Raw genomic sequence first — 12,226 nt, 5'->3', positions numbered from 1 at the left:
AAAATCAACGCATTTGAAATGTGGTATTGGAGGAGAGCTTTGCAGATACCATGGACTGCAAAAAAGACAAATAATTGGGTGTTAGAACAAATTAAACCAGAACTATCACTAGAAGCTAAAATGATGAAACTGAGGTTATCATACTTTGGACACATAATGAGAAGACATGATTCATTAGAAAAGATAATAATGCTTGGAAAAACAGAAGGGAGTAGAAAAAGAGGAAGGCCAAACAAGAGATGGATTGATTCCATAAAGGAACAGACCTGAACTTACAAGATCTGAACAGGGTGGTTCATGACAGATGCTCTTGGAGGTCGCTGATTCATAGGGTCACCATAAGTCGTAGTCAACTTGGAGGCACATAACAACAAACAGTTCTCAGTGCTTTTAGCAAACTGCAGCCCCCAGGATTCTTGTGGAGCAACCATGACTGTTTCAAGTGGTACAATGCTGCTTGAAATGTAGAGTTCAGATGAGGCCATAAATGCAAGGACTCTCATATGTCTATTTGATTTCATTTTATATAGTTTATTTATTTATGAAATTTATATTCCCCCCTTCCTCACAACGGAGCCCACGGCAGCCAAGAGCAAACAGTAAATACAATACCATTATAATGAAACATATTTAAAACAATCAAACATAATTGAGAACATCTAAAACCATTTAAAAATAGCCATATACTGTCACAACTAAGGATGAAAGGTTCTCTCGGTTCTCTTGGTATCTCATTTTTCCTTTCTTAAATTCAGTTCTCCTCATTTCTGAAGCAAGTTATGCATTTTTTAAAAAAAATCTTCTGGGAAATTCTTCATCATTTTAGTGTGACTTTCTCCTAATAAACACATTTCTATATGCAGTTTTGACTAAGGTACACATTTTGCAAGCAATTTCTCCTACTAGAATGCATTTTTGTATGTTATTTTCACTAGTTGCCAGGCCCAGCCTCCAAGAGGTCTTCTGTATCTTTAAAAGTTGTGCATTACAATGTTGCAAGAAAACCTGCACTTGGCTGAATTTTCTCTTCTCTTAGAGATACAGAATCATTCTCAGGCCCTGAGCCTGGCAACCCTATCGGCCACACTGAAGGCTCAGTCCCTGGTGGAGGCCAACCGAACCTCAGAGGCATGGGGAACCATCAAAAGTGCCCCATCAGAAGATCTCAGTGATTGAAATAGAACATAGGGAATCAGGGGGGTACTTAACGTTCTTTGTGCCCAAGTTGTTTAGGGCTTTGTGAATTATCACAAGTACCTTGAACCTGGCCCAGTAGCAAATTGGCAAACTGTGCAGCTCTTTCAGCAGGAGGGTACTATGTTGCCTGTAATCTGCTCCTGTAAGCAGTCTGGCCACTGCATTCTGCACTGGTTGCAGCTTCCAGACCAAATACAAGGGTGGGCCCACATAATGTTTGTTACAGTAATCGAGATTCAAGGTTACCAATGCATGGACCACTGTGGTCAAGCTGTCATGGTCTGAGAATGGTCGCAGTTGGCATACCAGCCAAAGCTGGAAGAAAGCTGCCTTATACTGAGTCAGGTCCACTGGTCCATCTAGCTTAGTATTGTCTACACTGCCTGGTAGCGGCTGTCCGGAGTTTCAGGGAGGATTCTCTCCCAACCTTACCTGGAGATGCTGGGGATTGAACCTGGGACTTTCTTCATGCCAGGCAGATGCTCCACCAGTAAGCTACAGCCCTTTCCCTGGACAGTGACTCAGAGGCAGGGCTGGCTCCAGATTTCAGGAGCCCCGGGCAAAAATGTTATCTGTTAGAGGGCCATCGTGCACTTAACAGGCTGTGACGACTCTGCTCTGAGCAACACAGGGAAGCTGGTTTTATCTATCCTTTAAATTCGTCCCAATGCCCCAGAGTGACAATGGGGAGATGGAAAGGGTGGGGAGATCTTGGACTACAGGTCCTATTAGCCCTGACAATTGGCCATGCTGGCTGAGGCTGACAGGAGCTGGAGTCCGTCAACAGATGGAGGGCACTACAGTGGCTAACCCTAAGTTAGGGAAGGGTGGACGTATTTGCCTTTGCATGTGGAAGAGAGCCCATTTCATTGACAGGGAAGCCTCCCTCCTGCCTACCTGGCTGCTGAAGTGGGAATGATGGTTCTGAGCATATTCAGAACCAATCATTTCCTGCCAGGAATTATGGGAATTGTAGCTGCTCCCAGAAAGTTGAGAACCATCATGCCACATTGTGGAGCCAGCCAGCAGAGCTTGGAAGTAGTTTGTTAGGAAAAACAAATGACTTGTAATTTATTACTTTTTAGAGGAACGAGTGGGTAATTACTTTACATTTTGATCGTAATAGAATGAGGAGTAATTTCATTTCTTTTGAGCTGTAATTGTAATGTTTCCAGCATTACCTTTTGGGGGGTGGGAGCAGGGGAAACATTCTGCTTCTCTGATTGGTGGATAAAAATCACATGCTTCTGTGCAGCGGCACTCTTCCCTTGTGCTCTGTGGGTGCTTAGGAGGCAACGAGGAAGAGGGGGAGAGCCAGATGGGGTGGAGTGGAGAAGAAATTGTTAAAAAATGGATGGCGGTGGAGAAGAATGGAAGGAGAATGAAGCTGGAGGGCAAAGAGGCAAAAGCAGCATGGACATGAAGAACTGTGGAGGTGATAGATGATGACGTGTGTGTGTGTTTGGCACACAAAGCTCTGAGCGGTGGCCTGTGCCTCCCTCCCCACCTCCCCTCTCTTACCAGCAGAGAGAGAAGAGCCAAAATCCTCCACACAGCCTGGTATCAGGGTGAGCAAAGGGTAGGCAAAAGTTGCAACAGCAAGCAGCCAGGGTCCTAAAGAGCTTCTTCTTCCAGTTTTCTTTCCAGTCCTTCCTTTCTTCCTAACATCCAGGATGCATCTTCATCTTCTGAGGAAGGTATTCCCTGGAAGTTCTTTTGTGCAAATTAAAAAATCCCCCTCCCCATGGCAAATGCAAAGAGTTCCCAACAGACACTTGTTAAAAATGATTGTATAGTTAACTTACAGTACAATATAGACAAGTCTACTCAGAAATCTCTTTATGTTTAATGGAGCTTACTCCTAGGTAAATCAAATTGGGTATAGGACTGCACTAATTAGGCAAGATAAGGACTGACTGAAGCCTTGAAGCTGTACTAATTTGCGGGGGGCGGGAGAAGAGAGAAAAATATGACACTTTATAGTACAAAGATGCATCAATCTGGTTTAGGGTTGCCAGGTTCAGGGCCTGAGACTGATACTGTATCTTTAAGAGAAGAGAAAGTCAGCCAAGTGCAGGTGTTCTTGCAACACTGTAATGGGAAAAACCACAAGGTGGAATTCTCCCTTCCCCCTGCACAACTTTTAAAGATACAGAAGACCTCTTGGAGGCCGGGCCTGGCAATTCCCAGCAACTGATGTTCAGAAGCATACTGTCTCTGACAGTGGAAGTAGAACATAGCTATTGTTGCTAGATGCCGCTGATAGCTTTATCCTCCATGAATTTGTCCAATCCTCTTTTAAAGCCATCACTTTGGTGCCCATCACTGCTCCTTGTGGTAGCAAATTCCATAGTTTCACTATATGCTGTGCAAGACTACATTTTTAATTGCAGAAGGGATAATGTTTATTCTGGTGGATTACTTTTGATACGTGCATTTTCTGTTTACCTGCGTTATGTCTCTTAAATTCTAATTCTGACAGTTCAATTGTCCATACATGTCTACCCAATGATTTACTCCCAGGTAAGTATGTACAGGATTAAGTTACCTCTAAGTTATACTGTTGACAAAACAAAATTACAAAGGCAACTAGTAAAGTACTAAAGTTTGCATTTTTCTTTGATGATAGGGGATTGCCACTGGTGGCAACGTAATGACTGTAAAAAGACATTCCTTGTTTGACATGCTCTTTGAGCAAAGATGAGACATAACAGAAATGTGTTGTAAAAGCAGCATTTCAAGTGTAAAATTTGATTTTGAGTGAAAAAGTATATGTGTGGTGGGCTATCACCATTGCTGGGTTGGAGGTGGATGTGAGATCCTGTTATGCCATTCTGTTAATTTTATGGATTAAAAAAAGATATTCTGCTACCCTCTGTGTGTGTGTGTGTTTATTTTTAATGTTGTTTTAGGCTAGTTAGATGTGCGCAGCCAAGGCCAGAGCCTTGTAGTCACTCTGTTTTTCTAAAAAAGTAACTTAAATGTAATTGTAGTGATTACTTCCGAGTTACTTTCAGAGCAATTGTAATTGTAATTTATTCCTTTTTGGGACCATGTAACAGTAATTGTAATTTATTCCTTGTTAAAGGTAATCTTCCAAGCTCTGCCAGCCAGCAGTGAGCTTCCTCGGTGCTCCCAGATCTCCTTTCAGGGTTAAGATTTTGCTATTGTCCTGGGACAATCCTATTGCTGCTATGTTGTGGGAAATTAAAATGGTAGCTAGACCATGCTCAGAGCACCGGACCAGATGATAAAAATGATGATTTAAAAATTGAAATTTAAAAAATGGAGTCCCATGGAAGGTATCTACTGTGGGTTCTGCTAGGCCCCTGGGAGCTACCAAAGCATGCCAGGTGCTAATCCAAACCTTTTAGATCTACACCACACTGCCATGCATCAGGAAGCCTGTCTGCTGTTTTCCACCACAGAATCTCACAAGGACAGCCAGTAATTCCATTTCCATGGTAACACCACTGCATTCACGACTGAGCTGACTTGCTCTTGCACTAGCCAGATTTGTTTCATTTTCCCAGACTTTTGTAATCCCTCAGTCCTCTGCAGATACTTTTTTCCAAGCACATGTCACAGTTTATAGATATGCAACATGATCTTTTAAAAGGTATTTCATATGCATATTAGCCATTCTCTCTTTCTGTCTCCTTCCTTCCCTCTTTCGGGGGGAAAAATGTCAGCAGAGTTATTTATTAATCCACAGTTTTGCTTGACACCATGTTTTGTTTTTATCAGGCAGAGCTGAAAGAAAAACAGCACTTGTTAACTCCATGGGCTTCTTGATCTGGATGGTCTGTGCTGTGTTATTAAAGCATTAACATTGGATTCTGGACAATCAATTTCCCCACCAGCTGTGCTGAAGTTGGCTCTTGCCAGAAAATGGTCTTGCATTTGTATTATTATTATATGTATTTTTTTAATAAAATGATGTTTTTATTAGAGGTGGTCATTGGCTCTGTGTGTACCCCAAGTAACAAGGAGAACTGGGGGATTTGGGGGTAGTCTTTCATATTACCAAGTCAGATTGTGCCATTAACAAGGCTTGTGGAGGAAGATCAGAGAGTGCCCAACCTTCCCAATAGCTCTGTTGGATTAGTTGTTCTGTAAAGTCAAACACACAGTTGTCCCCCCCTTTTTCTTTTCTGAGAAATAAAACAAAGCTGAGTGAGGCAACACGCAAAGCTTGAAATGGGAGTGGTGAAAGGGGAGGGGGTGGTGAGATCTTTTGTTTTGACAGACAGGTCTAGCTTTCAAACACAGGGCACTCCAATTCACAGTAGGATGATTGTTGAAATAAACACGTGGGCTGTCATTTTCCTCTAAGTTTAGCCTATAAGAGCAAGGTGTTAAGCACCAGAGTTAGCATATTGGACATCTTAATGATGTCCCAATCATGCTTTTACCTAGCAAGCAATATATATATATATATATATAATCTATATATATCTCCCCCCTTCACTGAGGGTACTTTTGGGAGGAGTGGGAGAGAAAAACAAACTTTTCCAGTTTTTTTTTTAAAAAAAATAAGGTAAAATATCCTAGTACAATAGCCCCTGGACCAATTTGTCTGAATTTTATCAGGTAACTCCTTCACATCCTCAGTTTTCAAATGGATTGACCCCAAAACTAGCGAAGGGAAACATAGTTTCTATTTTCTCCCCAAAATGATACATTTTGTTATTGTGGGGCAACTGCTGTACCTGATCTTTCTGAAGTGTAGCTGTCTTCACTCTCTCAGAAGTGGCAGCCATGCTTGCAGTTTGAATCTAACTCTGGCAAAATTTCTTTTAAAAGATAGATACTTTTTTAAAAAGTAAACTTTAGGGTTTAGGGTCCTTGCACAAAAACCTCTGGGTGGATCTGACAGAAATTTGACAGACTCTATCCACTCAAGAGTGGCTCCTTTTCCTGCAAATTCCATCCACTTATGTGAAAGAGAAAAGTTATAGTTATCTTTAGATTCCCTACTATGGTCAATGGGGGGGGGAAGCTTTGGAATTAACAGATCAGATTCGGGCTCAAATAACTAATCAAACAAGAACATGAATAAAACACAGAGTGGATCTGAAACAAATCAGGCCAATTCCAAATGCTACAGATATACATCCAATCATGTGGTTTCAGCACTCCCCTGGTTTTGATGATGATTTATCTGGATCATGGCCATGCGGCACATTGTAGGCACTTTTGGTAGTTCCACCACCCTTGGAAGTTCAGGGAGGTGGCCTGGGAGAGGGCATTTTCTGTGGCAGCTTCTAAGCAGTGGAACTCCTCCACTGAGGTGCATTTGGCAACTTCGTTGTACAACTTTCAGCAAATGCTGAAGATGCATCTCTTTACCCTGGCCTTCAACACCTAACATGTATATTTTTAGGACCCTCCCTATTTCCTGTGATGTCGCTTAGGTTGTTTTTTAACTGTTTTTAATTATGTGTTTTAAAATTGTTGTAACCCTCCCTGGGACCTTTGGGTGAAGGGTGGGTAATAATTTCTAATTCTAATAATAATAATAATAGGTATTCAGACTTCTTCACTTGCAGTATCCTTAAACATACCTCTATAAAACAGGCCAGCGACTATTAATTTCCATAGGGGTAGACAAGTAAGTCTCTTGCCGCAAAAATAACAAAAAGCCATAAGGCAACACAAGAACTGATACATTTTATTATGGTATTATCTATGAAATGTTATGATATAATCTGTTAATCTTTAAGACACCCCAAGATTCTCAGTTATTATCTCCACATTGCTGGCTTTGGTTTTCATTTATCTGGTTTCAGTATATGTAGTTAACAATAATTATATCCTTCAAATTCAAAAAAGAAATTTCAAAAAATTAAACCAGTTAAAAATGTGGGGGGCAATAAATCAAGGATCAATCCAAACCTAAAATCTTCTTGGATGAGCAAATTAAGGTCTGGTGCATCCAGCTCAGCAACGGCTATACTACCATAAGCCCCCAACCCTGGCTCAGCCAGAGATATGCTGGCATAGGTCCTTCATCCTGGCTCAACTGGGGCTTAGCTGGCCCAGCTGAAGCCAGCATAAGTCCCCCCAAAGGGGCAGGGGGACAAGTTGGAGGGGGCTTGCTGGATCCTAACTCTATTCATCACAGTAACATGACCTGACTCTTTTTTAAAGGCTTGTTTTCCCTCTGCCAGGCTTGGGTCAGCTCAGCCAGCAATAGCCTCGCTCCTGAATGGGGTTTGGATCTGGTATACTTTACGTTGGTTTAACTTAAACCAGAGTAAGTTACTTCTGCTTCCCATAGTTAGGATTGCTCCCTAAATAAATAGCTATGCACTGAGGAATTGTAACTATATATTGTTGAGGTCCCCCAGACTAATAGTACTGGGGGATTTCAACATTCATGCCGAGACCACTTTGTCTGGCGCGGCTCAGGACTTCATGGCTTCCATGACAGCCATGGGGCTGTCTCAATATGTTAGTGGTCCAACACATGTATCGGGGCACACTCTAGACCTTGTTTTTGCTACTGAGCATGGGGAAAGTGATCTGGATGTGGGGAGTTTTACAACACTCCCTTTGTCATGGACAGACCACTGCTTGCTGAAGTTTAGACTTTCAGTAACCTCTTCCCTCTGCAAGGGTGGGGGACTTATTAAAATGGTCCGCCCCCGGAGACTAATGGATCCTGAAGGTTTTCAAAGGGCTCTGGGGGATTTTCCGGCTGATAGGACTGGCGCTCCTGCTGAAGCCCTGGTCGCTCTGTGGAATACGGAGATGACCCGGGCTGTAAACACGATCGCTCCTGCACGCCCTCTCCTGTGTAGAGCTCATACAGCTCCATGGTATACTCCGGAGCTGAGAGCGATGAAGCAAGATAGGAGGAGGTGAGGCTTTTTCAGGTGAGGCTGTCGATTTGCTGAACCGTTGCCTGGCCTCGACAATGGACTGGATGAGAGTTAACAAACTGAAGCTCAATCCAGACAAGACTGAGATGCTGTTGGTGGACGGGTTCTCTGATCGGATGGTGGATATATACCCTGTCCTGGACGGGGTTACACTCCCCCTAAAGGACCGGGTTCGTAGTTTGGGAGTCTTTTTAGACTCTTTCCTCTCACTTGAGGCTCAAGTAGCCTCGGTGGTTAGGAATGCGTTTTACCAACTTCGGTTGGTAGCCCAGCTACGTCCCTATTTGAGTAAAGAGGACCTTACATCAGTGGTACATGCTCTGGTAACCTCACGTTTGGATTACTGTAATGCACTTTACGTAGGGCTACCTTTGAAGACAGTTCGGAAGCTACAACTAGTGCAAAATGCGGCGGACAGATTGCTGACAAGGACCAAGCGGTCCGAGCATATAACACCTGTTCTGGCCAGCTTGCACTGGTTGCCAATATGTTTCCGTGCTAGATTCAAAGTGTTGGTATTAACCTATAAAGCCTTATACGGTGCGGGACCACGATACCTTGCGGAACGCCTCTTCCGATATGAACCGGCCCGTGCACTACGTTCTGCTACGAAGGCCCTCCTCTGGGTTCCAACTCACAGGGAGGCCCGGAGGGTGATGACAAGATCTAGGGCCTTCTCAGTGGTGGCCCCCGAACTATGGAACAGTCTCCCTGAGGAAGTACGCCTGGCGCCGACTCTGCTCTCCTTCCGGCGCCAGGTCAAAACCTTCCTATTCTCTGAAGCATTTTAAGTTACACTGATTTAATTTTAAAAATGTTTATTGTGTTGGATTGTTGCTTGTATTTTAGTATTGTTTTGTTATTTATTGTATTTTTATGCTGTTTTATGTTCACCGCCCAGAGAGCTATTGCTAGTCGGGCGGTATATAAATTTAATAAATAAATAAAATAAAAAAATAAATAAAATAAAACTATAGGAACCCAGCGTAATTTAGGCTGGTGTAAATTATTCCCATTCCAGATTTTGATCAGGAGTCTCTGGGAGGGGCTAATGCCAGATGAGAGGGTAGGTAAGCATAAGCCTAGGTTTTGAAGAATGGGTGCTAGATCATATGAATGAACTGAACAGGTTTTGGAATAGGTATCTCCCCTTGCCCAACCCAGCCCTGGCCACACCCCTATTACACTGGAATAAATTGTGACAGTTTAGTTTCTGCAATCTGAGCTCTGACTGAGCAGCAGAGCTCCAGCTGAGCTGGAGTGAGGGACTTACACTGATATAGGCTTGGATGAGCCCCAGCTGAGCTGTGAAATCCCAAGATCTGCTGAATCCAAATGCTCATCCCAGTTGATCTTGGGTATGGATTGTGCTGAAACTCAGCAGAAAACAAATATTAGAACTGAATCATTTTTATGCAGAAGACATTATTTGGAAGAAATTTCTGAGATTTTTCTTATACTCACACTGCTAGAAAAATGGGGTACTCTACAGAATATTCTATTAGTATTCTACACCATGTTGTGGGGTGACCACTGTTTTCCCATCTCGGCTATGCCCCAGAATAATGCTATGTCCAGGGCATTTTGGAGGATATATAATGGTGGTCATGCAGCTACTGCTTCTGCCACTTGAGGCAGAAACAGAGAATTTAATGGGAATCCACCTGATTCACCATTCTCGAACTGATACATGGACCAAAATACAGCTATCCTTCCAAAATATGCACCTCTCCAAATTTTGTGATACAATTTGTCAACTAAAATGCATGTTAAAATGGTATAATAGAAATGTGCAGAAAAAAATGAGTACATTAGTGAAAACAGTGCATCATATTAAGGCTTGCAAAATGCATGTATTTGGCAAAGTTGTGAAAATGTGTCTATTAAGAAAGTTTTGCATGAAAACGTATATGAATTTTGTTTGTTTAAATCAAGTGATGTAAAAATGGGGCAAGCTGAACTTACAATGGGAAAAATGAGAAACTGTGAGAAGCCCTAGCTGCTACCATTGCTAATGGTGAGCTCTGCCTCCAGGAAACTGGGGGAGAATTTCCTTTCCTCATGGAGAAATTCAATGAAATGGCTCCCTGAAACTCCTCTGCCCACAAACAGGGTGGAGAATTTCAAGAGGCCATCTGCATACAACTCTTTAAAGTAAAGTAGAGTGAGATATTGGGGGTGTTTGAAGGACCGTATACATGTTCACATGGAGGAGAACTATTATGGTATAAATTTCATAGAGTGATGGACTAGAACCTGGGAAGCTCACTGGGTGACGTGTGACACACCGCATAGGATTGTTAAGAACACAACATGAGAAGACAAGAAGAGCCTGCTGGATCAGGCCAGTGGTTCATCTAGTCCAGCATCCTGTTTTCACAGTGGCCAACCAGATGTCCGTGGGAAGCCCACAAGCAGGACCTGAGCACGCTTCCCTCCCTGTGGTTTCCAGCAACTGGTATTCAGAAGCATACTGCCTCTGACTGCAGAGACAGAAGGTAACCATCATGGCTAGTAGCCTTCGATACCTTTATCCTCCACAAATTTATCTTTTAAAGCTGTCCATGTCGGTGGCCATCACTGCTTCTTGTGGGAGCAAATTCCACAGCTTAACTATGTGCTGCGTGGAGAAGTACTTTCTTTTGTCTGTCCTGAATCTTCCAGCATTCAGCCTCACTGAATGTTAATGAGTTCTAGAGTTATGAGAGAGGGAGAAAAAACTTATCTGTATTCACTCTCTTCACGCCATGTAGGCACAAGCTAGAATTCCACCCAATTCAGATTTGGTAATGAATTTTCCATTAATTTGCTTATTTGCTATTGTTGCAGATTGGGTTTTTATGTAGTTCTTTTCCATAGCTATTTTCAGAAACAGATTTTTTTTAAAAAAATTCACGTCTAAAATAATTATTGTAATTATAATTATTTATCAAAATTTTTATCAATGTTTCCTTCAATTTATCAACATTTCTTTTTAAACTATTTATATTTCCTTTAGAAATATGTCCTTCAGAATTATCAATAATATCAATATTTTTCAGAGGGGGAAAAATCCAGATTGGTAAAAGCAATGGTTTGTGGACAAACTTGAATTGATACTAGCCTGTTTGAAACGGCACTGGCCAATGGATCCTATCCCTAATGCCATGCATAATTTTACAAACTTCTATTATGCCACCTCTTATTTGCCTTTTCTCTTAACTAAAAAGCCCCAAATGCTGCAACCTTTCCTTATAGAGAAGATTGTTGTGAGGTTAATATGGGGGGGGGGAGAGAGAACAGTATATGCCACCTTCAGCTGCTTGGAGAAAAAGTGGGATATAAATGTAATCATAAATAAATAAATACATCTGATGTCTGTAACTGTGAAACAGGAATGAGCACACTGGCACTACCATCAATATCATACTCTCTGCCGGCTCTGCTCCTAGTGTCTTCACGTTCACACAACATTGGAAAGGGGCTCCTATGCTTATACAGTTCTGCAGTCAATCAGAAACCTTGTGCAACTGGGGTTCCTAACTGGAGAAACTGCTTGCACAGACTCCCATTTTCACTCTTGCAATGAACAGAGGTATATTGAGGGTTTGGCCAGTGGACCTTCGATCTATATACTGGGGGAGGGACATTGGAACACCTCTAATAAAACAATGGAATGTGGGAAATCTATTCATCATTATATCTAAACTAACATTGAGCTGGAAGATGCATACGGAAGGTAAATAATGCATGAGAAGAAACGTGGAACCTTTTTTTAAAAAAAAAAAAAGACTTTTCATCTTGACTGATCTTTGGTATCAGATAATTTCTGAGCCTTTTCCCCACCTCATATGAAGAGGTTTGTTATGACTTTTTAATGGATACTAATTTATTTCATTTCTCTTGGTGTTTATTCTCTCTGTCTGCTTTTAAGATGTGCATGTCTCTGGGGGGAAAGTAACACAGTACTTGAAATGGTCTGGATTTGCATATGAGCGAATAGAACTTTTGTGAGCCGCAAAGTGCTTTGGAGTTAAAATGTAAGTAAATCCACTCATCTAGCTGGGTTCTGAATAATGGATGGTACGCACATCCAGGCTCAAAGCTAAATCTAGACATCCATGCTGAAGCTCTTTCCATCTTACTTTGATGCTTAGTGATTT

The sequence above is a fragment of the Rhineura floridana genome, chromosome 13, assembly GCF_030035675.1.
Source record: "Rhineura floridana isolate rRhiFlo1 chromosome 13, rRhiFlo1.hap2, whole genome shotgun sequence".
NCBI classification, from domain to species: domain Eukaryota; kingdom Metazoa; phylum Chordata; class Lepidosauria; order Squamata; family Rhineuridae; genus Rhineura; species Rhineura floridana.
Note: the sequence above shows the minus strand (reverse complement) of the source record.